This window comes from Vigna unguiculata, chromosome 1 (assembly GCF_037176805.1).
Source record: "Vigna unguiculata cultivar grain cowpea cultivar isolate G323 ecotype 2 chromosome 1, ASM3717680v1, whole genome shotgun sequence".
NCBI lineage: Eukaryota > Viridiplantae > Streptophyta > Magnoliopsida > Fabales > Fabaceae > Vigna > Vigna unguiculata.
The window spans coordinates 19,822,668-19,848,647 of record NC_140792.1 but is presented as its reverse complement, the minus strand read 5'-3'; positions in this window follow the sequence as shown (position 1 = coordinate 19,848,647).

Sequence of the window (25,980 nt, the reverse complement as noted above, 5' to 3'; positions counted from 1 at the left end):
TTGATCTTTACTGGCTTGTCTTGTTGTCATAAATTTCAACTTCATTTCATGTCCCTCATGCCTCAGAAAAAGGGAACGTTAATCAAGATTGAGCGTTTTAAAATGAAGTCTAGCCCATCTAAAAAGAAGATGACAAGACTTTGTGGGAGCAATATCACATAATACTTCCTTCACACATTGTCCTGTACTGAATTTGATCCTTGCTTGATTTAGATGAAAGCTTGTTGGTAACTTGAGTTTCTCCACCAATCTTTGGCTTACAACATTGTTCTCGCTTTCGTAAACGAATGCAACTAAACATGTGTGGCCTTCGATTAAACACCTTGCTTTTCTACTACCTTTTCCATCATCTTTTTCTTTACTTGCTTTTCTTTTTCTTCAATTTCCCTTCCTTCTGAAGTTTATATTTCTTCTTTTTCTATTCTTTCTTTTTTTATTTTCTCCTTCAACGTGTGTTGATCCTTCTTGGCTTGTCTTGCTGTCATAAATTTCAACTTCATTTCATGTCCCTCATGCCTCAAATAAAGGGAACGTTAATCAAGATTGAGCGTTTTAAAATGAAGTCTTGCCCATCTAAAAAGAAGATGACAACAGTTTGTGGGAGCAACATCACCTAATACTTCCTTCACACATTGTCCTGTACTGAATTTGATCCTTGCTTGATTTGAATGACAGCTTGTTGGTAACTTGAGTTTCTCCACCAATCTTTGGCTTACAACATTGTTCTCGATCGCTTTAGTAAACGAATGCAACTAAGCATGTGTGGCCTTCGATTAAACACCTTGCTTTTCTACTACCTTTTCCATCATCTTTTTCTTTACTTCCTTTTCTTTTTCTTCAATTTCCCTTCCTTCTGTAGTTTATATTTCTTCTTTTTCTATTCTTTCTTTTTCTATTTTCTCCTTCAACGTGTGTTGATCCTTCTTGGCATTCCTTGGTGTCATAAATTTCAACTTCATTTCATGTCCCTCATGCCTCAAATAAAGGGAACGTTAATCAAGATTGAGCGTTTTAAAATGAAGCCATGCCCATATAAAAAGAAGATGACAAGAGTTTGTTGGAGCAATATCACATAATACTTCTTACACACATGGTCCTGTACTGAATTTGATCCTTGCTTGATTCGGATGAAAGCTTGTTGCTAACTGAAGTTTCTCCACCAATCTTTGGCTTACAACATTGTTCTCGCTTTCGTAAACGAATGCAACTAAACATGTGTGGCCTTCGATTAAACACCTTGCTTTTCTACTACCTTTTCCATCATCTTTTTCTTTACTTCCTTTTCTTTTTCTTCAATTTCCCTTCCTTCTGAAGTTTATATTTTTTCTTTTTCTATTCTTTCTTTTTCTATTTTCTCCTTCAGCCTATGTTGATCTTTACTGGCTTGTCTTGGTGTCATAAATTTCAACTTCATTTCATGTCCCCCATGCCTCAAATAAAGGGAACGTTAATCAAGATTGAGCATTTTAAAATGAAGTCATGCCCATCTAAAAAGAAGATGACAAGAGTTTGTGGGAGCAATATCACATAATACTTCCTTCACACATTGTCCTGTACTGAATTTGATCCTTGCTTGATTTAGATGAAAGCTTGTTGGTAACTTGAGTTTCTCCACCAATCTTTGGCTTACAACATTGTTCTCGCTTTCGTAAACGAATGCAACTAAACATGTGTGGCCTTCGATTAAACACCTTGCTTTTCTACTACCTTTTCCATCATCTTTTTCTTTAGTTCCTTTTCTTTTTCTTCAATTTCCCTTCCTTCTGCAGTTTATATTTCTTCTTTTTCTATTCTTTCTTTTTTTATTTTCTCCTTCAACGTGTGTTGATCCTTCTTGGCTTGTCTTGCTGTCATAAATTTCAACTTCATTTCATGTCCCTCATGCCTCAAATAAAGGGAACGTTAATCAAGATTGAGCGTTTTAAAACGAAGTCTTGCCCATCTAAAAAGAAGATGACAAGAGTTTGTGGGAGCAATATCACCTAATACTTCCTTCACACATTGTCCTGTACTGAATTTGATCCTTGCTTGATTTGGATGAAAGCTTGTTGGTAACTTGAGTTTCTCCACCAATCTTTGGCTTACAACATTGTTCTCGCTTTCGTAAACGAATGCAACTAAACATGTGTGGCCTTCGATTAAACACCTTGCTTTTCTACTACCTTTTCCATCATCTTTTTCTTTACTTCCTTTTCTTTTTCTTCAATTTCCCTTCCTTCTGTAGTTTATATTTCTTCTTTTTCTATTCTTTCTTTTTCTATTTTCTCCTTCAACGTGTGTTGATCCTTCTTGGCATTCCTTGGTGTCATAAATTTCAACTTCATTTCATGTCCCTCATGCCTCAAATAAGGGGAACGTTAATCAAGATTGAGCGTTTTAAAATGAAGCCATGCCCATATAAAAAGAAGATGACAAGAGTTTGTTGGAGCAATATCACATAATACTTCTTACACACATGGTCCTGTACTGAATTTGATCCTTGCTTGATTCGGATGAAAGCTTGTTGGTAACTGAAGTTTCTCCACCAATCTTTGGCTTACAACATTGTTCTCGCTTTCGTAAACGAATGCAACTAAACATGTGTGGCCTTCGATTAAACACCTTGCTTTTCTACTACCTTTTCCATCATCTTTTTCTTTACTTCCTTTTCTTTTTCTTCAATTTCCCTTCCTTCTGAAGTTTATATTTCTTCTTTTTCTATTCTTTCTTTTTCTATTTTCTCCTTCAGCCTATGTTGATCTTTACTGGCTTGTCTTGGTGTCATAAATTTCAACTTCATTTCATGTCCCCCATGCCTCAAATAAAGGGAACGTTAATCAAGATTGAGCATTTTAAAATGAAGTCATGCCCATCTAAAAAGAAGATGACAAGAGTTTGTGGGAGCAATATCACATAATACTTCCTTCACACATTGTCTTGTACTGAATTTGATCCTTGCTTGATTTGGATGAAAGCTTGTTGGTAACTTGAGTTTCTCCACCGATCTTTGGCTTACAACATTGTTCTCGCTATCGTAAACGAATGCACCTAAACATGGGGGCCCTTCGATTAAACACCTTGCTTTTCTACTACCTTTTCCATCATCTTTTTCTTTACTTCCTTTTCTTTTTCTTCAATTTCCCTTCCTTCTGAAGTTTTTATTTCTTCTTTTTCTATTCTTTCTTTTTCTATTTTCTCCTTCAGCCTATGTTGATCTTTACTGGCTTGTCTTGGTGTCATAAATTTCAACTTCATTTCATGTCCCCCATACCTCAAATAAAGGGAACGTTAATCAAGATTGAGCGTTTTAAAATGAAGTCATGCCCATCTAAAAAGAAGATGACAAGAGTTTGTTGGAGCAATATCACATAATACTTCTTACACACATGGTCCTGTACTGAATTTGATCCTTGCTTGATTCGGATGAAAGCTTGTTGGTAACTGAAGTTTCTCCACCAATCTTTGGCTTACAACATTGTTCTCGCTTTCGTAAACGAATGCAACTAAACATGTGTGGCCTTCGATTAAACACCTTGCTTTTCTACTACCTTTTCCATCATCTTTTTCTTTAGTTCCTTTTCTTTTTCTTCAATTTCCCTTCCTTCTGCAGTTTATATTTCTTCTTTTTCTATTCTTTCTTTTTCTATTTTCTCCTTCAGCCTATGTTGATCTTTACTGGCTTGTCTTGGTGTCATAAATTTCAACTTCATTTCATGTCCCCCATGCCTCAAATAAAGGGAACGTTAATCAAGATTGAGCATTTTAAAATGAAGTCATGCCCATCTAAAAAGAAGTTGACAAGAGTTTGTGGGAGCAATATCACATAATACTTCCTTCACACATTGTCCTGTACTGAATTTGATCCTTGCTTGATTTAGATGAAAGCTTGTTGGTAACTTGAGTTTCTCCACCAATCTTTGGCTTACAACATTGTTCTCGCTTTCGTAAACGAATGCAACTAAACATGTGTGGCCTTCGATTAAACACCTTGCTTTTCTACTACCTTTTCCATCATCTTTTTCTTTAGTTCCTTTTCTTTTTCTTCAATTTCCCTTCCTTCTGCAGTTTATATTTCTTCTTTTTCTATTCTTTCTTTTTTTATTTTCTCCTTCAACGTGTGTTGATCCTTCTTGGCTTGTCTTGCTGTCATAAATTTCAACTTCATTTCATGTCCCTCATGCCTCAAATAAAGGGAACGTTAATCAAGATTGAGCGTTTTAAAATGAAGTCTTGCCCATCTAAAAAGAAGATGACAAGAGTTTGTGGGAGCAATATCACCTAATACTTCCTTCACACATTGTCCTGTACTGAATTTGATCCTTGCTTGATTTGGATGAAAGCTTGTTGGTAACTTGAGTTTCTCCACCAATCTTTGGCTTACAACATTGTTCTCGCTTTCGTAAACGAATGCAACTAAACATGTGTGGCCTTCGATTAAACACCTTGCTTTTCTACTACCTTTTCCATCATCTTTTTCTTTACTTCCTTTTCTTTTTCTTCAATTTCCCTTCCTTCTGTAGTTTATATTTCTTCTTTTTCTATTCTTTCTTTTTCTATTTTCTCCTTCAACGTGTGTTGATCCTTCTTGGCATTCCTTGGTGTCATAAATTTCAACTTCATTTCATGTCCCTCACGCCTCAAATAAAGGGAACGTTAATCAAGATTGAGCGTTTTAAAATGAAGCCATGCCCATATAAAAAGAAGATGACAAGAGTTTGTTGGAGCAATATCACATAATACTTCTTACACACATGGTCCTGTACTGAATTTGATCCTTGCTTGATTCGGATGAAAGCTTGTTGGTAACTGAAGTTTCTCCACCAATCTTTGGCTTACAACATTGTTCTCGCTTTCGTAAACGAATGCAACTAAACATGTGTGGCCTTCGATTAAACACCTTGCTTTTCTACTACCTTTTCCATCATCTTTTTCTTTACTTCCTTTTCTTTTTCTTCAATTTCCCTTCCTTCTGAAGTTTATATTTCTTCTTTTTCTATTCTTTCTTTTTCTATTTTCTCCTTCAGCCTATGTTGATCTTTACTGGCTTGTCTTGGTGTCATAAATTTCAACTTCATTTCATGTCCCCCATGCCTCAAATAAAGGGAACGTTAATCAAGATTGAGCATTTTAAAATGAAGTCATGCCCATCTAAAAAGAAGATGACAAGAGTTTGTGGGAGCAATATCACATAATACTTCCTTCACACATTGTCTTGTACTGAATTTGATCCTTGCTTGATTTGGATGAAAGCTTGTTGGTAACTTGAGTTTCTCCACCGATCTTTGGCTTACAACATTGTTCTCGCTATCGTAAACGAATGCACCTAAACATGGGGGCCCTTCGATTAAACACCTTGCTTTTCTACTACCTTTTCCATCATCTTTTTCTTTACTTCCTTTTCTTTTTCTTCAATTTCCCTTCCTTCTGAAGTTTTTATTTCTTCTTTTTCTATTCTTTCTTTTTCTATTTTCTCCTTCAGCCTATGTTGATCTTTACTGGCTTGTCTTGGTGTCATAAATTTCAACTTCATTTCATGTCCCCCATACCTCAAATAAAGGGAACGTTAATCAAGATTGAGCGTTTTAAAATGAAGTCATGCCCATCTAAAAAGAAGATGACAAGAGTTTGTTGGAGCAATATCACATAATACTTCTTACACACATGGTCCTGTACTGAATTTGATCCTTGCTTGATTCGGATGAAAGCTTGTTGGTAACTGAAGTTTCTCCACCAATCTTTGGCTTACAACATTGTTCTCGCTTTCGTAAACGAATGCAACTAAACATGTGTGGCCTTCGATTAAACACCTTGCTTTTCTACTACCTTTTCCATCATCTTTTTCTTTAGTTCCTTTTCTTTTTCTTCAATTTCCCTTCCTTCTGCAGTTTATATTTCTTCTTTTTCTATTCTTTCTTTTTCTATTTTCTCCTTCAGCCTATGTTGATCTTTACTGGCTTGTCTTGGTGTCATAAATTTCAACTTCATTTCATGTCCCCCATGCCTCAAATAAAGGGAACGTTAATCAAGATTGAGCATTTTAAAATGAAGTCATGCCCATCTAAAAAGAAGTTGACAAGAGTTTGTGGGAGCAATATCACATAATACTTCCTTCACACATTGTCCTGTACTGAATTTGATCCTTGCTTGATTTAGATGAAAGCTTGTTGGTAACTTGAGTTTCTCCACCAATCTTTGGCTTACAACATTGTTCTCGCTTTCGTAAACGAATGCAACTAAACATGTGTGGCCTTCGATTAAACACCTTGCTTTTCTACTACCTTTTCCATCATCTTTTTCTTTAGTTCCTTTTCTTTTTCTTCAATTTCCCTTCCTTCTGCAGTTTATATTTCTTCTTTTTCTATTCTTTCTTTTTGTATTTTCTCCTTCAACGTGTGTTGATCCTTCTTGGCTTGTCTTGCTGTCATAAATTTCAACTTCATTTCATGTCCCTCATGCCTCAAATAAAGGGAACGTTAATCAAGATTGAGCGTTTTAAAATGAAGTCTTGCCCATCTAAAAAGAAGATGACAAGAGTTTGTGGGAGCAATATCACCTAATACTTCCTTCACACATTGTCCTGTACTGAATTTGATCCTTGCTTGATTTGGATGAAAGCTTGTTGGTAACTTGAGTTTCTCCACCAATCTTTGGCTTACAACATTGTTCTCGCTTTCGTAAACGAATGCAACTAAACATGTGTGGCCTTCGATTAAACACCTTGCTTTTCTACTACCTTTTCCATCATCTTTTTCTTTACTTCCTTTTCTTTTTCTTCAATTTCCCTTCCTTCTGTAGTTTATATTTCTTCTTTTTCTATTCTTTCTTTTTCTATTTTCTCCTTCAACGTGTGTTGATCCTTCTTGGCATTCCTTGGTGTCACAAATTTCAACTTCATTTCATGTCCCTCACGCCTCAAATAAAGGGAACGTTAATCAAGATTGAGCGTTTTAAAATGAAGCCATGCCCATATAAAAAGAAGATGACAAGAGTTTGTTGGAGCAATATCACATAATACTTCTTACACACATGGTCCTGTACTGAATTTGATCCTTGCTTGATTCGGATGAAAGCTTGTTGGTAACTGAAGTTTCTCCACCAATCTTTGGCTTACAACATTGTTCTCGCTTTCGTAAACGAATGCAACTAAACATGTGTGGCCTTCGATTAAACACCTTGCTTTTCTACTACCTTTTCCATCATCTTTTTCTTTACTTCCTTTTCTTTTTCTTCAATTTCCCTTCCTTCTGAAGTTTTTATTTCTTCTTTTTCTATTCTTTCTTTTTCTATTTTCTCCTTCAGCCTATGTTGATCTTTACTGGCTTGTCTTGGTGTCATAAATTTCAACTTCATTTCATGTCCCCCATGCCTCAAATAAAGGGAACGTTAATCAAGATTGAGCATTTTAAAATGAAGTCATGCCCATCTAAAAAGAAGATGACAAGAGTTTGTGGGAGCAATATCACATAATACTTCCTTCACACATTGTCCTGTACTGAATTTGATCCTTGCTAGATTTGGATGAAAGCTTGTTGGTAACTTGAGTTTCTCCACCGATCTTTGGCTTACAACATTGTTCTCGCTATCGTAAACGAATGCACCTAAACATGGGGGCCCTTCGATTAAACACCTTGCTTTTCTACTACCTTTTCCATCATCTTTTTCTTTACTTCCTTTTCTTTTTCTTCAATTTCCCTTCCTTCTGAAGTTTTTATTTCTTCTTTTTCTATTCTTTCTTTTTCTATTCTTTCTTTTTCTATTTTCTCCTTCAGCCTATGTTGATCTTTACTGGCTTGTCTTGGTGTCATAAATTTCAACTTCATTTCATGTCCCCCATGCCTCAAATAAAGGGAACGTTAATCAAGATTGAGCATTTTAAAATGAAGTCATGCCCATCTAAAAAGAAGATGACAAGAGTTTGTGGGAGCAATATCACATAATACTTCCTTCACACATTGTCCTGTACTGAATTTGATCCTTGCTAGATTTGGATGAAAGCTTGTTGGTAACTTGAGTTTCTCCACCGATCTTTGGCTTACAACATTGTTCTCGCTATCGTAAACGAATGCACCTAAACATGGGGGCCCTTCGATTAAACACCTTGCTTTTCTACTACCTTTTCCATCATCTTTTTCTTTACTTCCTTTTCTTTTTCTTCAATTTCCCTTCCTTCTGAAGTTTTTATTTCTTCTTTTTCTATTCTTTCTTTTTCTATTTTCTCCTTCAGTCTATGTTGATCTTTACTGGCTTGTCTTGGTGTCATAAATTTCAACTTCATTTCATGTCCCCCATACCTCAAATAAAGGGAACGTTAATCAAGATTGAGCGTTTGAAAATGAAGTCATGCCCATCTAAAAAGAAGATGACAAGAGTTTGTGGGAGCAATATCACATAATACTTCTTACACACATTGTCCTGTACTGAATTTGATCCTTGCTTGATTCGGATGAAAGCTTGTTGGTAACTGAAGTTTCTCCACCAATCTTTGGCTTACAACATTGTTCTCGCTTTCGTAAACGAATGCAACTAAACGTGGGGGGCCTTCGATTAAACACCTTGCTTTTCTACTACCTTTTCCATCATCTTTTTCTTTACTTCCTTTTCTTTTTCTTCAATTTCCCTTCCTTCTGAAGTTTATATTTCTTCTTTTTCTATTCTTTCTTTTTCTATTTTCTCCTTCAACGTGTGTTGATCCTTCTTGGCTTGTCTTGGTGTCATAAATTTCAACTTCATTTCATGTCCCTCATGCCTCAAATAAAGGGAACGTTAATCAAGATTGAGCGTTTTAAAATGAAGTCTTGCCCATCTAAAAAGAAGATGACAAGAGTTTGTGGGAGCAATATCACCTAATACTTCCTTCACACATTGTCCTGTACTGAATTTGATCCTTGCTTGATTTGGATGAAAGCTTGTTGGTAACTTGAGTTTCTCCACCAATCTTTGGCTTACAACATTGTTCTCGCTTTCGTAAACGAATGCAACTAAACATGTGTGGCCTTCGATTAAACACCTTGCTTTTCTACTACCTTTTCCATCATCTTTTTCTTTACTTCCTTTTCTTTTTCTTCAATTTCCCTTCCTTCTGTAGTTTATATTTCTTCTTTTTCTATTCTTTCTTTTTCTATTTTCTCCTTCAACGTGTGTTGATCCTTCTTGGCATTCCTTGGTGTCACAAATTACAACTTCATTTCATGTCCCTCACGCCTCAAATAAAGGGAACGTTAATCAAGATTGAGCGTTTTAAAATGAAGCCATGCCCATATAAAAAGAAGATGACAAGAGTTTGTTGGAGCAATATCACATAATACTTCTTACACACATGGTCCTGTACTGAATTTGATCCTTGCTTGATTCGGATGAAAGCTTGTTGGTAACTGAAGTTTCTCCACCAATCTTTGGCTTACAACATTGTTCTCGCTTTCGTAAACGAATGCAACTAAACATGTGTGGCCTTCGATTAAACACCTTGCTTTTCTACTACCTTTTCCATCATCTTTTTCTTTACTTCCTTTTCTTTTTCTTCAATTTCCCTTCCTTCTGAAGTTTATATTTCTTCTTTTTCTATTCTTTCTTTTTCTATTTTCTCCTTCAGCCTATGTTGATCTTTACTGGCTTGTCTTGGTGTCATAAATTTCAACTTCATTTCATGTCCCCCATGCCTCAAATAAAGGGAACGTTAATCAAGATTGAGCATTTTAAAATGAAGCCATGCCCATCTAAAAAGAAGATGACAAGAGTTTGTGGGAGCAATATCACATAATACTTCCTTCACACATTGTCCTGTACTGAATTTGATCCTTGCTTGATTTGGATGAAAGCTTGTTGGTAACTTGAGTTTCTCCACCGATCTTTGGCTTACAACATTGTTCTCACTATCGTAAATGATGAGAAGCCTCGGGCCAAGGGACCTACAACAAGAGCCATGGCTAGGAGAATACAAGAGGAATGGGCCTTAAATGCGCATGCAAGGCCCAAGATGAACTTCACATGGGCCAAGGAAGATGTCAAGACCTAGCCTAGGACATTTTGTTTGTAAATACTAGATTAGGATTTTATTTTGGGCTTTGTATTTTGGGCCCAGTAGAATAGGATTTTTCTTTGGGCCATGTATTGGGCCTTAGAGGAAATTGGGCTTTAGAAGTAATTTTGGACCAAAAAGGGGAATTGGGCCAAATGGGCCAAGAATAGTGTGTCTACTCTAGAAAAGCCTAGAAGCTTCTCAAACTTGCTCTCCAAGGATGAGAGTTAGCTTCCCATGGCAAGACAAGTGTGACTTGCTTAGGTGGCAAGTCACACTTCCCACATGCTCCTTTTTGGCTCCAAAATTCAACTTTCTAGACTCCTTTTTCCCTCCACTTTTTGCAGACCCCTTGGTCTCATTTTAGACTATAAATAGAAGGCTTAGGAGATGTATTTTTCAGCTTGAAATTGAGTAATGAATTGCTGCCCAAATTTGTGCACAAATCTCTTTTGAGCTCACCTTAGAGTAAACTCTTCTCTAGTTTACTCTAGTCTTCTTCCTTAGGAGTTGGCCTCACCTCTCTTAAGAATCCTTTCACCTACACCAAACCAAACACCTTAAGCTCCTTTCCTTCATGCTTCCGCATCCAACACCATCCATGGAGCCTCCATTCTTCATGCAAGCTTCAATGGAGACAAGAAGAAGCCATCATGTGGTATCATGAGCCTTGGTTTTAGTGAGTTAAGTGCTTCTTCTCCATTTTTTTTTTCAATTCCGTGTTGTTCATCACTTCTCCTACTTGTCTTGCTGTTTTTGTTCATTTTATTTTGAGTATTAATGTCTTTTTACTTTGGTTCATCTTCATTTGCTTCATCTTGAACCATCCTTGTGTGCTTTAGGTGTTCTATTTGGTTTCTACCATTTACTTTTCATTTTAATTGTGTATTTGTTTTTTTTTGTTTAGTTCATTCTCTTGATTCTTGAGTTTATTTTGATTTTAAGATCTATATGTTTTGTCTAGAGTCATGTTTAGTCCATATATGTCATTAATTCCTTGTTTAGCTTTTAATTTTCTTTGAATTTGTTGGTGATGTGTTGCTGAATTTTTTTCAGATTTGAGTGCAGTTTTTAATCCTTAAAAATTAACACTCTCTTCTCTCTTTGAGCCTTGGAAATGAACCTTCACATCTAGATAACCTTAGTTATCTTAATGTCCAGTGGGAATTTTCCTTGTGCTTGCTTAAAATCACCATAAACCACACTAAATTTCCTTTCAATTAATTGTGCTTTGGTGCTTTTTCATTTCTGTTTTTGAGTTCAGATTGCTATTTAGATCTTAGCAATGTCTTAGAGTCAATTTCCATTGTGTTTCATTGTGTTTCATGATCTTCTTTTGATTCCTTTAAGTTTTCTTCTCCTTTGTGCTTTTTGTTTCCATTAAAATGCAAATGATCAAGCATAGTGTGGTGGTGATTCTGTTTTGTGGTGGAAACTAGCTGCTGTAAGAGCTATAAAAAGAAAGAAAAAGAGCACAAAAAGAATACAAGCAAGTGCCAAAAAGAATCAAAAGAAAAGATCAAAAGAAAGTGGCAAAAGAAGTACACTAGAATCACTACCATCACTTGAGTTTGAGAGCATTATTTTGTTGTATTTTACTGCTGTTCCAGTTTCTGTCTGACTGCACACTGTTTGTATTTGATTTATCATAAAAAATTGGCCGGTGCAAATCCAAATCTAACTTTTTCCTCTTTTAGCTAAGACATAGACGAAAAAGTGAAAAAAAGAATCATTGAAAAATGTTGAGAAATGAAAAAATGAAAAATATCTGAAGCAGAGGCCTGAATTCACGTTTTTGGACTGGCAGTGAGTGAAAAATCAAATTCAGTGCAGTTTTCTAGCTTATTTTGGTTGTTTTTCATCCATTCTAGTGCCATTCATTAGGTAATTAATTTGAGTGCTTATCTTGTTTCTTTACCTTATTTCTAGTTTGTCATTTCTTTGGTGATCCTTTGAGTTTGTCATGGCATTATTCACTTTTGGTTTAGCAATTATAATTTTGTGCTTTTCTTGCTTTATTTCTTGACCTCTTTTGGTTTGGTTTCTATATTTGGTGCATACTTCTTTTTGGAGGTGATCTAATTTTCCTAAGGTAGCATCCTAGGAGGTGGAGTACCTAGTCCCGAAAGAGAATCCTCTTTGGTGAGATCAAGAGGAAGTGCAAGAGTGAAACACTTGTGAGGACCAAGCCAAGAAGACAAAGCCAAGAAGACCTTTTACATTTTGTGCACTTTGATTGTATTCAAATTGAGTTGTAAAATTGTAATGCTTTCCTTCTTGTGTTCATGGCCTAGTTAGGTGTCTTGGGGGAGTCTTAGGTACTCAATCCCATCTCCTAACTAGAACCTCTTCTATACATTAGTGAAGCGCTTTTAGTGGTGAAGTTTGAAGGTTCCAAGTGCCTTCTACTTTTACCAAAACTTAGGCCGCATATAGCTTATAATCTTTCTTGTTTTTAATTTTCTTGTTTGATAGTTTAGTGTGTGTCAACTTAGTCTTTGAATTAATTTCATTTAAGAAGTTTTGTACAAAAGTTTCAAGTTCCCTTGGCTAGGAAAGACTTGGTATGTAAGCAATCCAAGTGATTCACCTCTCTTTCCTGGAGGAGAACTAAAAGGTTTTGCTATCTACTTCTTCTTTGAAATTTTCTTTTAAAGACCAAAATCTTAAAAAAAAAAATGTCTCAACCTCCTTCTCAATGTATGAGTGCTTCAAATGAAGAAGAAATAAGTTTGAAACAAATTGCCTTTGATTTGAGAGCACTACTACGTTGGAAGGAAGATGAAATAATTGCAAGGGAAAGGGAAAAACAAGAAAGAGATAGATTTCATCAACTTTTAGATGAAGAGAGGAGGGGAACAAGAAATATGGAAAGGTTGCATGAGAGGATTAGTAATAGGAGTCAACATTTGTACTCCCACACTCCAACACTAGTCACACACTATGAAGAAGATAGTAGACTAGTTGACAACTTCTATCAACCTCCTCCTCCTCTAAGAAGAGAAAGAAGAGAGCCTAGGGAACCAAGAGCCATTAGAATAGACCTCCCTCACTTTTATGGGAAAGATGATGTTGAAGCTTATCTTGATTGGGAAATGAAGGTTGAGCAACTCTTTGCTTGCCATCAAATAAGTGAGGAGAGGAAAGTACCCTTAGCTACCCTTAGCTTCCAGGGCAATGCTATGTATTGGTGGACTGCCCTCGAAAGAGATAGGAGAATCAATCAAAGTCCCGAGGTCAAATATTGGAATGACCTCAAAGGAGCCCTTAGGAGAAGACATATTCCCTCCTATTATCATAGAGAGCTAATGGATAAGCTTCAAAGACTCCATCAAAATAAAATGAAAGTGGAAGAATATAGACAAAAGATGGAGTTATATATGATGAGGGCTGGGATTAGGGAGTCCGAGGATACCACCATTGCAAGGTTTCTTAGTGGTTTAAGTCTTGAGATAAGAGATAGAGTAGAATTGTTGCCCTACCAAGACTTAAATGACTTGGTTCAACTTTGCATAAAGGTAGAGCAACAAATTCTAAGGAAAAATTTTCGAAATGACTACTCTAACTCTTATACCAAGAAAGAATTCAAGAGGGAGGGTAAGTAAGTCAAAGAGGAACCCTCCAAAAGTTTCAAGGAAAAGGAGAAACCAAGGGAAGGCACATCTTCACACACTCGCACTAGTGAAATCAAATGTTTCAAGTGTCTTGGTAGAGGTCATGTTGCATCTCAATGCCCCACCAAAAAGACCATGATCTTAAGGGGTGTTGACCACTATAGTATCCAAGATGAGCAAGAAAGTGAGAGTGAGACTTCTAGTGAGGAGTCTAATGATGAGGCTAAGGAAATTGCCTATCCTTGTGAAGGAGACCTTCTAATGATTAGAAGACTTCTTAGCAACCAACCCATTCCAAAAGAGCCAACACAAAGAGAGAACATCTTTCATACAAGATGTAAAATTTTAGAAAACACTTGTTCTCTCATTGTTGATAGTGGTTCATGTTGCAATTGTTGTAGTACAAGGTTGGTTGATAAGTTGGCTTTGACTATCATTCCCCATCCAAAACCTTACAAATTGCATTGGCTTAATGAAAGTGGGGATTTGACAGTCCAACATCAAGTGAAGGTCAAGTTATCCATAGGGAAATATGAAGATAGTGTGCTATGTGATGTAGTACCTATGGAAGCTTGCCATGTTTTATTGGGAAGACCTTGGCAATTTGACAAGAAAACCATGCATAATGGTCTTACCAATGAAATCACCTTCACTCACAAGGATAGAAAATTTGTCTTGCATCCTTTATCACCATCCCAAGTGGTAGAGGATCAAATCCAAATGAGAAAGAAGTTGGAAAAGGAGAGAAAAGAGGATAAAAAAAAAGTCCTCCCTCTCTCCCAAAAAAAGTAACTAAAGATGAATCTGAGGTGGGAGAGATTGGTGTTCCTTCTCCCAAGGTCATTCAACATGAGAACATTTTGACTATAAAATCTTTGAATCAAGTTCTCAATGATGAACAACCTTCATGCCTCTTGTTGTGTAAAGGAACACTCACATGTACTGCCACAACTCTTGAACGTAAGAATCTACCTCCTAAAATTGAAAATCTTTTGAAAGAGTTTGAGGATATATTCCCTAAGGAAGGGCCTATTGGGCTTCCTCCCTTTAGAGGAATTGAACATCAAATAGATTTAGTGCCTGGGGCTAGTCTACCAAATAGACCAGCCTATAGGACAAATCCTCAAGAAACAAAGGAGATAGAGTCTCAAGTCCAAGAGTTGTTGGAGAAGGGTTGGGTTCAAAAGAGCCTTAGCCCTTGTGCTGTGCCTGTTTTGTTAGTACCTAAAAAGGATGGGAAATGGAGAATGTGCTGTGATTGTAGAGCCATAAATAACATCACTATTAAATATAGGCATCCAATCCCTAGGCTTGATGACATGCTTGATGAGTTGCATGGGTCCCTCATGTTTTCTAAAATTGATCTAAAGAGTGGTTATCACCAAATAAGAATCAAAGAAGGTGATGAGTGGAAAACCGCTTTTAAGACCAAATTTGGACTATATGAGTGGTTAGTGATGCCCTTTGGGCTTACTAATGCACCTAGCACATTCATGAGACTAATGAATCACGTTCTTAGAGAATGCATAGGAAAGTTTGTGGTTGTCTATTTTGATGATATCTTGATTTATAGCAAGAGCTTGCATGAGCACATAGACCATCTAAGGTCTGTCCTTACCATCCTTAGGGTAAATAGTTTGTTTGCTAATAAAGAGAAATGTACTTTCTGTGTAGATAGTGTAGTTTTCTTAGGTTTTGTTGTGAACAAAAATGGGGTCCATGTTGACCCTACAAAAATAAAGGCCATCCAAGAATGGCCTACTCCTAAAAATGTTGGAGAGGTTAGGAGCTTCCATGGTTTGGCAAGCTTTTATAGGAGGTTTGTTCCTAACTTCTCTACTTTGGCTTCACCCCTCAATGAACTTGTCAAGAAAGATGTATCTTTTAATTGGGGTGAAAAACAAGAGTCTGCTTTTCAACAACTCAAGGAAAATCTCACCAATGCACCCATTCTAGCTTTACCAAACTTTTCAAAAACCTTTGAGCTAGAGTGTGATGCATCCGGTGTAGGAATAGGTGTTGTGTTGTTGCAAGGAGGGCACCCAATTGCTTATTTCAGTGAAAAACTTCATGGTGCCTCCCTCAACTATCCCACCTATGATAAGGAATTGTATGCCTTAGTTAGGGCCCTTCAAACTTGGGAACACTACCTTGTGTCCAAAGAGTTTGTCATTCATAGTGACCATGAGTCGCTAAAATATTTGAAGGGCCAACATAAGCTGAATAAAAGACATGCTAAGTGGATGGAATTCTTGGAACAATTTCCTTATGTGATAAAGTACAAGAAGGGCAAAAGTAATGTGGTGGCTGATGCCTTGTCTAGAAGGCACACATTGTTTTCAAAATTGGGAGCCCAAATTCTTGGATTTGATCACATTCCAGAAATGTATAATCAAGATTCTGAGTTTTCCTCTACTTATGCTGAATGTATGGAAAGACCTCAAGGAGGTTTCTATGTGAATGAGGGGTATTTGTTTAAAGAAGGAAAAATTTGTATTCCCCAATGTTCACAAAGAAAACTCCTTGTTCAAGAAACACATGAAGGGGGATTAATGGGTCATTTTGGGGTAGAAAAAACCCTAGGTCTTTTAAAAGAGAAATTCTTTTGGCCCCATATGAGGAAGGATGTCCAAAGGCATTGTAATAGATGTATTTCATGCTTACAATCTAAGTCTAAAATAATGCCTCATGGATTATACACCCCCTTGCCTGTTGCTTCAGCCCCTTGGGAAGATATAAGTATGGATTTTGTCTTAGGACTCCCAAGAACACAAAGGGGTTTTGATTCCATTTTTGTGGTGGTAGATCGTTTTAGCAAAATGACACACTTTATACCCTGCCACAAAGTGGATGATGCTAGCAACATTGCTAGGCTTTTCTTTAGAGATGTGGTCAAGCTTCATGGTATACCCCGCACCATAGTTTCTGATAGAGACACCAAGTTCCTTAGCCACTTTTGGAAAACACTTTGGTCAAGGTTAGGAACTAAGCTTAATTTCTCTACTTCATGTCACCCACAAACTGATGGGCAAACTGAAGTTGTTAATAGGTCTCTGTCTACTATGTTAAGGGCAATTTTGAAAGGGAACCACAAATCTTGGGATGAATGCCTTCCCCATATTGAGTTTGCCTACAATAGAGTAGTTCATAGGACTACTAAAATCTCTCCATTTGAAGCTGTTTATGGCTTTAATCCTCTCACTCCCATGGACTTGCTACCACTTCCTACATCTTTTGATTTTATTCATAAAGAAGGGGTGGCAAAATCTGATTTTGTTAAGAAAATGCATGAAAAGATTAAAAGCCAAATCCAGCAACAAACAGAGAGGTATGCTAAGTACAACAATAAGGGGAAGAGGGAAATGATTTTTGAAGAAGGGGATTGGGTGTGGCTACACCTTAGAAAAGATAGATTTCCTAAGCAAAGGAAGTCTAAACTTAGTCCTCGAGGTGATGGTCCCTTTAAAGTGCTGAAAAGAGTAAATGATAATGCGTATAGGCTAGAGTTGCCTGAAGGCTATGATGTGCATGCCACCTTTAATGTTGCTGACTTAATACCTTTTGCAGGTGGTACAGATGATGAGGCAGAGAATACAGATTTGAGGACAAATCCTTCTCAAGAGGGAGGGGATGATGAGAAGCCTCGGGCCAAGGGACCTACAACAAGAGCCATGGCTAGGAGAATACAAGAGGAATGGGCCTTAAATGCGCATGCAAGGCCCAAGATGAACTTCACATGGGCCAAGGAAGATGTCAAGACCTAGCCTAGGACATTTTGTTTGTAAATACTAGATTAGGATTTTATTTTGGGCTTTGTATTTTGGGCCCAGTAGAATAGGATTTTTCTTTGGGCCATGTATTGGGCCTTAGAGGAAATTGGGCTTTAGAAGTAATTTTGGACCAAAAAGGGGAATTGGGCCAAATGGGCCAAGAATAGTGTGTCTACTCTAGAAAAGCCTAGAAGCTTCTCAAACTTGCTCTCCAATGATGAGAGTTAGCTTCCCATGGCAAGACAAGTGTGACTTGCTTAGGTGGCAAGTCACACCTCCCACATGCTCCTTTTTGGCTCCAAAATTCAACTTTCTAGACTCCTTTTTCCCTCCACTTTTTGGAGACCCCTTGGTCTCATTTTAGACTATAAATAGAAGGCTTAGGAGATGTATTTTTCAGCTTGAAATTGAGTAATGAATTGCTGCCCAAATTTGTGCACAAATCTCTTTTGAGCTCACCTTAGAGTAAACTCTTCTCTAGTTTACTCTAGTCTTCTTCCTTAGGAGTTGGCCTCACCTCTCTTAAGAATCCTTTCACCTACACCAAACCAAACACCTTAAGCTCCTTTCCTTCATGCTTCCGCATCCAACACCATCCATGGAGCCTCCATTCTTCATGCAAGCTTCAATGGAGACAAGAAGAAGCCATCAGTAAACGAATGCAACTAAACATGGGGGCCCTTCGATTAAACACCTTGCTTTTCTACTACCTTTTCCATCATCTTTTTCTTTACTTCCTTTTCTTTTTCTTCAATTTCCCTTCCTTCTGAAGTTTTTATTTCTTCTTTTTCTATTCTTTCTTTTTCTATTTTCTCCTTCAGCCTATGTTGATCTTTACTGGCTTGTCTTGGTGTCATAAATTTCAACTTCATTTCATGTCCCCCATGCCTCAAATAAAGGGAACGTTAATCAAGATTGAGCGTTTTAAAATGAAGTCTTGCCCATCTAAAAAGAAGATGACAAGAGTTTGTGGGAGCAATATCACATAATACTTCTAACACACATTGTCCTGTACTGAATTTGATCCTTGCTTGATTCGGATGAAAGCTTGTTGGTAACTGAAGTTTCTCCACCAATCTTTGGCTTACAACATTGTTCTCGCTTTCGTAAACGAATGCAACTAAACGTGGGGGGCCTTCGATTAAACACCTTACTTTTCTACTACATTTTCCATCATCTTTTTCTTTACTTCCTTTTCTTTTTCTTCAATTTCCCTTCCTTCTGAAGTTTTTATTTCTTCTTTTTCTATTCTTTCTTTTTCTATTTTCACCTTCAGCCTATGTTGATCTTTACTGGCTTGTCTTGGAGTCATAAATTTCAACTTCATTTCATGTCCCCCATGCCTCAAATAAAGGGAACGTTAATCAAGATTGAGCGTTTTAAAATGAAGTGATGCCCATCTAAAAAGAAGATGACAAGAGTTTGTGGGAGCAATATCACATAATACTTCCTTCACACATTGTCCTGTACTGAATTTGATCCTTGCTTGATTTGGATGAAAGCTTGTTGGTAACTTGAGTTTCTCCACCGATCTTTGGCTTACAACATTGTTCTCACTATCGTAAACGAATGCAACTAAACATGGGGGCCCTTCGATTAAACACCTTGCTTTTCTACTACCTTTTCCATCATCTTTTTCTTTACTTCCTTTTCTTTTTCTTCAATTTCCCTTCCTTCTGAAGTTTTTATTTCTTCTTTTTCTATTCTTTCTTTTTCTATTTTCTCCTTCAGCCTATGTTGATCTTTACTGGCTTGTCTTGGTGTCATAAATTTCAACTTCATTTCATGTCCCCCATGCCTCAAATAAAGGGAACGTTAATCAAGATTGAGCGTTTTAAAATGAAGTCATGCCCATCTAAAAAGAAGATGACAAGAGTTTGTGGGAGCAATATCACATAATACTTCTAACACACATTGTCCTGTACTGAATTTGATCCTTGCTTGATTCGGATGAAAGCTTGTTGGTAACTGAAGTTTCTCCACCAATCTTTGGCTTACAACATTGTTCTCGCTTTCGTAAACGAATGCAACTAAACGTGGGGGGCCTTCGATTAAACACCTTGCTTTTCTACTACATTTTCCATCATCTTTTTCTTTACCTCCTTTTCTTTTTCTTCAATTTCCCTTCCTTCTGAAGTTTTTATTTCTTCTTTTTCTATTCTTTCTTTTTCTATTTTCACCTTCAGCCTATGTTGATCTTTACTGGCTTGTCTTGTTGTCATAAATTTCAACTTCATTTCATGTCCCTCATGCCTCAGAAAAAGGGAACGTTAATCAAGATTGAGCGTTTTAAAATGAAGTCTTGCCCATCTAAAAAGAAGATGACAAGACTTTGTGGGAGCAATATCACATAATACTTCCTTCACACATTGTCCTGTACTGAATTTGATCCTTGCTTGATTTAGATGAAAGCTTGTTGGTAACTTGAGTTTCTCCACCAATCTTTGGCTTACAACATTGTTCTCGCTTTCGTAAATGAATGCAACTAAACATGTGTGGCCTTCGATTAAACACCTTGCTTTTCTACTACCTTTTCCATCATCTTTTTCTTTACTTCCTTTTCTTTTTCTTCAATTTCCCTTCCTTCTGCAGTTTATATTTCTTCTTTTTCTATTCTTTCTTTTTTTATTTTCTCCTTCAACGTGTGTTGATCCTTCTGGGCTTGTCTTGCTGTCATAAATTTCAACTTCATTTCATGTCCCTCATGCCTCAAATAAAGGGAACGTTAATCAAGATTAAGCGTTTTAAAATGAAGTCTTGCCCATCTAAAAAGAAGATGACAAGAGTTTGTGGGAGCAATATCACATAATACTTCCTTGACACATTGTCCTGTACTGAATTTGATCCTTGCTTGATTCGGATGAAAGCTTGTTGGTAACTGAAGTTTCTCCACCAATCTTTGGCTTACAACATTGTTCTCGCTTTCGTAAACGAATGCAACTAAACGTGGGGGGCCTTCGATTAAACACCTTGCTTTTCTACTACATTTTCCATCATCTTTTTCTTTAGTTCCTTTTCTTTTTCTTCAATTTCCCTTCCTTCTGAAGTTTTTATTTCTTCTTTTTCTATTCTTTCTTTTTCTATTTTCACCTTCAGCCTATGTTGATCTTTACTGGCTTGTCTTGTTGTCATAAATTTCAACTTCATTTCATGTCCCTCATGCCTCAGAAAAAGGGAACGTTAATCAAGATTGAGCGTTTTAAAATGAAGTCTTGCCCATCTAAAAAGAAGATGACAAGAGTTTGTGGGAGCAATATCACCTAATACTTCCTTCACACATTGTCCTGTACTGAATTTGATCCTTGCTTGATTTGGATGAAAGCTTGTTGGTAACTTGAGTTTCTCCACCAATCTTTGGCTTACAACATTGTTCTCGCTTTCGTAAACGAATGCAACTAAACATGTGTGGCCTTCGATTAAACACCTTGCTTTTCTACTACCTTTTCCATCATCTTTTTCTTTACTTCCTTTTCTTTTTCTTCAATTTCCCTTCCTTCTGTAGTTTATATTTCTTCTTTTTCTATTCTTTCTTTTTCTATTTTCTCCTTCAACGTTTGTTGATCCTTCTTGGCATTCCTTGGTGTCATAAATTTCAACTTCATTTCATGCCCCTCATGCCTCAAATAAAGGGAACGTTAATCAAGATTGAGCGTTTTAAAATGAAGCCATGCCCATATAAAAAGAAGATGACAAGAGTTTGTTGGAGCAATATCACATAATACTTCTTACACACATGGTCCTGTACTGAATTTGATCCTTGCTTGATTTGGATGAAAGCTTGTTGGTAACTGAAGTTTCTCCACCGATCTTTGGCTTACAACATTGTTCTCGCTTTCGTAAACGAATGCAACTAAACATGGGGGCCCTTCGATTAAACACCTTGCTTTTCTACTACCTTTTCCATCATCTTTTTCTTTACTTCCTTTTCTTTTTCTTCAATTTCCCTTCCTTCTGAAGTTTTTATTTCTTCTTTTTCTATTCTTTCTTTTTCTATTTTCTCCTTCAGCCTATGTTGATCTTTACTGGCTTGTCTTGGTGTCATAAATTTCAACTTCATTTCATGTCCCCCATGCCTCAAATAAAGGGAACGTTAATCAAGATTGAGCGTTTTAAAATGAAGTCTTGCCCATCTAAAAAGAAGATGACAAGAGTTTGTGGGAGCAATATCACATAATACTTCTAACACACATTGTCCTATACTGAATTTGATCCTTGCTTGATTCGGATGAAAGCTTGTTGGTAACTGAAGTTTCTCCACCAATCTTTGGCTTACAACATTGTTCTCGCTTTCGTAAACGAATGCAACTAAACGTGGGGGGCCTTCGATTAAACACCTTGCTTTTCTACTACCCTTTCCATCATCTTTTTCTTTACTTCCTTTTCTTTTTCTTCAATTTCCCTTCCTTTTGAAGTTTTTATTTCTTCTTTTTCTATTTTCTCCTTCAGCCTATGTTGATCTTTACTGGCTTGTCTTGGTGTCATAAATTTCAACTTCATTTCATGTCCCCCATGCCTCAAATAAAGGGAACGTTAATCAAGATTGAGCGTTTTAAAAGGAAGTCATGCCCATCTAAAAAGAAGATGACAAGAGTTTGTGGGAGCAATATCACCTAATACTTCCTTCACACATTGTCCTGTACTGAATTTGATCCTTGCTTGATATGGATGAAAGCTTGTTGGTAACTTAACTTTCTCCACCAATATTTGGCTTACAACATTGTTGTCGCTTTCGTAAACGAATGCAACTAAACGTGGGGGGCCTTCGATTAAACACCTTGCTTTTCTACTACATTTTCCATCATCTTTTTCTTTACTTCCTTTTCTTTTTCTTCAATTTCCCTTCCTTCTGAAGTTTTTATTTCTTCTTTTTCTATTCTTTCTTTATCTATTTTCACCTTCAGCCTATGTTGATCTTTACTGGCTTGTCTTGTTGTCATAAATTTCAACTTCATTTCATGTCCCTCATGCCTCAGAAAAAGGGAACGTTAATCAAGATTGAGCGTTTTAAAATGAAGTCTTGCCCATCTAAAAAGAAGATGACAAGACTTTATGGGAGCAATATCACATAATACTTCCTTCACACATTGTCCTGTACTGAATTTGATCCTTGCTTGATTTGGATGAAAGCTTGTTGGTAACTTGAGTTTCTCCACCGATCTTTGGCTTACAACATTGTTCTCGCTATCGTAAACGAATGCAACTAAACATGGGGGCCCTTCGATTAAACACCTTGCTTTTCTACTACCTTTTCCATCATCTTTTTCTTTACTTCCTTTTCTTTTTCTTCAATTTCCCTTCCTTCTGTAGTTTATATTTCTTCTTTTTCTATTCTTTCTTTTTCTATTTTCTCCTTCAACGTGTGTTGATCCTTCTTGGAATTCCTTGGTGTCATAAATTTCAACTTCATTTCATGTCCCTCATGCCTCAGAAAAAGGGAACGTTAATCAAGATTGAGCGTTTTAAAATGAAGTCTTGCCCATCTAAAAAGAAGATGACAAGACTTTGTGGGAGCAATATCACATAATACTTCCTTCACACATTGTCCTGTACTGAATTTGATCCTTGCTTGATTTAGATGAAAGCTTGTTGGTAACTTGAGTTTCTCCACCAATCTTTGGCTTACAACATTGTTCTCGCTTTCGTAAACGAATGCAACTAAACATGTGTGGCCTTCGATTAAACACCTTGCTTTTCTACTACCTTTTCCATCATCTTTTTCTTTACTTCCTTTTCTTTTTCTTCAATTTCCCTTCCTTCTGCAGTTTATATTTCTTCTTTTTCTATTCTTTCTTTTTCTATTTTCTGCTTCAACGTGTGTTGATCCTTCTTGGCTTGTCTTGGTGTCATAAATTTCAACTTCATTTCATGTCCCTCATGCCTCAAATAAAGGGATCGTTAATCAAGATTGAGCATTTTAAAATGAAGTCTTGCCCATCTAAAAAGAAGATGACAAGAGTTTGTGGGAGCAATATCACCTAATACTTCCTTCACACATTGTCCTGTACTGAATTTGATCCTTGCTTGATTTGGATGAAAGCTTGTTGGTAACTTGACTTTCTCCACCAATCTTTGGCTTACAACATTGTTCTCGTTTTCGTAAACGAATGCAACTAAACATGTGTGGCCTTCGATTAAACACCTTGCTTTTCTACTACCTTTTCCATCATCTTTTTCTTTACTTCCTTTTCTTTTTCTTCAATTTCCCTTCCTTCTGTAGTTTATATTTCTTCTTTTTCTATTCTTTCTTTTTCTATTCTTTCTTTTTCAATTTTCTCCTTCAACGTGTGTTGATCCTTCTTGGCATGCCTTGGTGTCACAAATTTCAACTTCATTTCATGTCCCTCATGCCTCAAATGAAGGGAACGTTAATCAAGATTGAGCGTTTTAAAATGAAGCCATGCCCATATAAAAAGAAGATGACAAGAGTTTGTTGGAGCAATATCACATAATACTTCTTACACACATGGTCCTGTACTGAATTTGATCCTTGCTTGATTCGGATGAAAGCTTGTTGGTAACTGAAGTTTCTCCACCAATCTTTGGCTTACAACATTGTTCTCGCTTTCGTAAACGAATGCAACTAAACATGTGTGGCCTTCAATTAAACACCTTGCTTTTCTACTACCTTTTCCATCATCTTTTTCTTTACTTCCTTTTCTTTTTCTTCAATTTCCCTTCCTTCTGTAGTCTATATTTCTTCTTTTTCTATTCTTTCTTTTTCTATTTTCTCCTTCAGCCTATGTTGATCTTTACTGGCTTATCTTGGTGTCATAAATTTCAACTTCATTTCATGTCCCCCATGCCTCAAATAAAGGGAACGTTAATCAAGATTGAGCGTTTTAAAATGAAGTCTTGCCCATCTAAAAAGAAGATGACAAGAGTTTGTGGGAGCAATATCACATAATACTTCTAACACACATTGTCCTGTACTGAATTTGATCCTTGCTTAATTCGGATGAAAGCTTGTTGGTAACTGAAGTTTCTCCACCAATCTTTGGCTTACAACATTGTTCTCGCTTTCGTAAACGAATGCAACTAAACGTGGGGGGCCTTCAATTAAACACCTTGCTTTTCTACTACCTTTTTCATCATCTTTTTCTTTACTTCCTTTTCTTTTTCTTCAATTTCCCTTCCTTCTGAAGTTTTTATTTCTTCTTTTTGTATTCTTTCTTTTTCTATTTTCTCCTTCAGCCTATGTTGATCTTTACTGGCTTGTCTTGGTGTCATAAATTTCAACTTCATTTCATGTCCCCCATGCCTCAAATAAAGGGAACGTTAATCAAGATTGAGCGTTTTAAAATGAAGTCATGCCCATCTAAAAAGAAGATGACAAGAGTTTGTGGGAGCAATATCACATAATACTTCTAACACACATTGTCCTGTACTGAATTTGATCCTTGCTTGATTCGGATGAAAGCTTGTTGGTAACTGAAGTTTCTCCACCAATCTTTGGCTTACAACATTGTTCTCGCTTTCGTAAACGAATGCAACTAAACGTGGGGGGCCTTCGATTAAACACCTTGCTTTTCTACTACCTTTTCCATCATCTTTTTCTTTACTTCCTTTTCTTTTTCTTCAATTTCCCTTCCTTTTGAAGTTTTTATTTCTTCTTTTTCTATTTTCTCCTTCAGCCTATGTTGATCTTTACTGGCTTGTCTTGGTGTCATAAATTTCAACTTCATTTCATGTCCCCCATGCCTCAAATAAAGGGAACGTTAATCAAGATTGAGCGTTTTAAAAGGAAGTCATGCCCATCTAAAAAGAAGATGACAAGAGTTTGTGGGAGCAATATCACCTAATACTTCCTTCACACATTGTCCTGTACTGAATTTGATCCTTGCTTGATATGGATGAAAGCTTGTTGGTAACTTAACTTTCTCCACCAATATTTGGCTTACAACATTGTTCTCGCTTTCGTAAACGAATGCAACTAAACGTGGGGGGCCTTCGATTAAACACCTTGCTTTTCTACTACATTTTCCATCATCTTTTTCTTTACTTCCTTTTCTTTTTCTTCAATTTCCCTTCCTTCTGAAGTTTTTATTTCTTCTTTTTCTATTCTTTCTTTTTCTATTTTCACCTTCAGCCTATGTTTATCTTTACTGGCTTGTCTTGTTGTCATAAATTTCAACTTCATTTCATGTCCCTCATGCCTCAGAAAAAGGGAACGTTAATCAAGATTGAGCGTTTTAAAATGAAGTCTTGCCCATCTAAAAAGAAGATGACAAGACTTTATGGGAGCAATATCACATAATACTTCCTTCACACATTGTCCTGTACTGAATTTGATCCTTGCTTGATTTGGATGAAAGCTTGTTGGTAACTTGAGTTTCTCCACCGATCTTTGGCTTACAACATTGTTCTCGCTATCGTAAACGAATGCAACTAAACATGGGGGCCCTTCGATTAAACACCTTGCTTTTCTACTACCTTTTCCATCATCTTTTTCTTTACTTCCTTTTCTTTTTCTTCAATTTCCCTTCCTTCTGTAGTTTATATTTCTTCTTTTTCTATTCTTTCTTTTTCTATTTTCTCCTTCAACGTGTGTTGATCCTTCTTGGAATTCCTTGGTGTCATAAATTTCAACTTCATTTCATGTCCC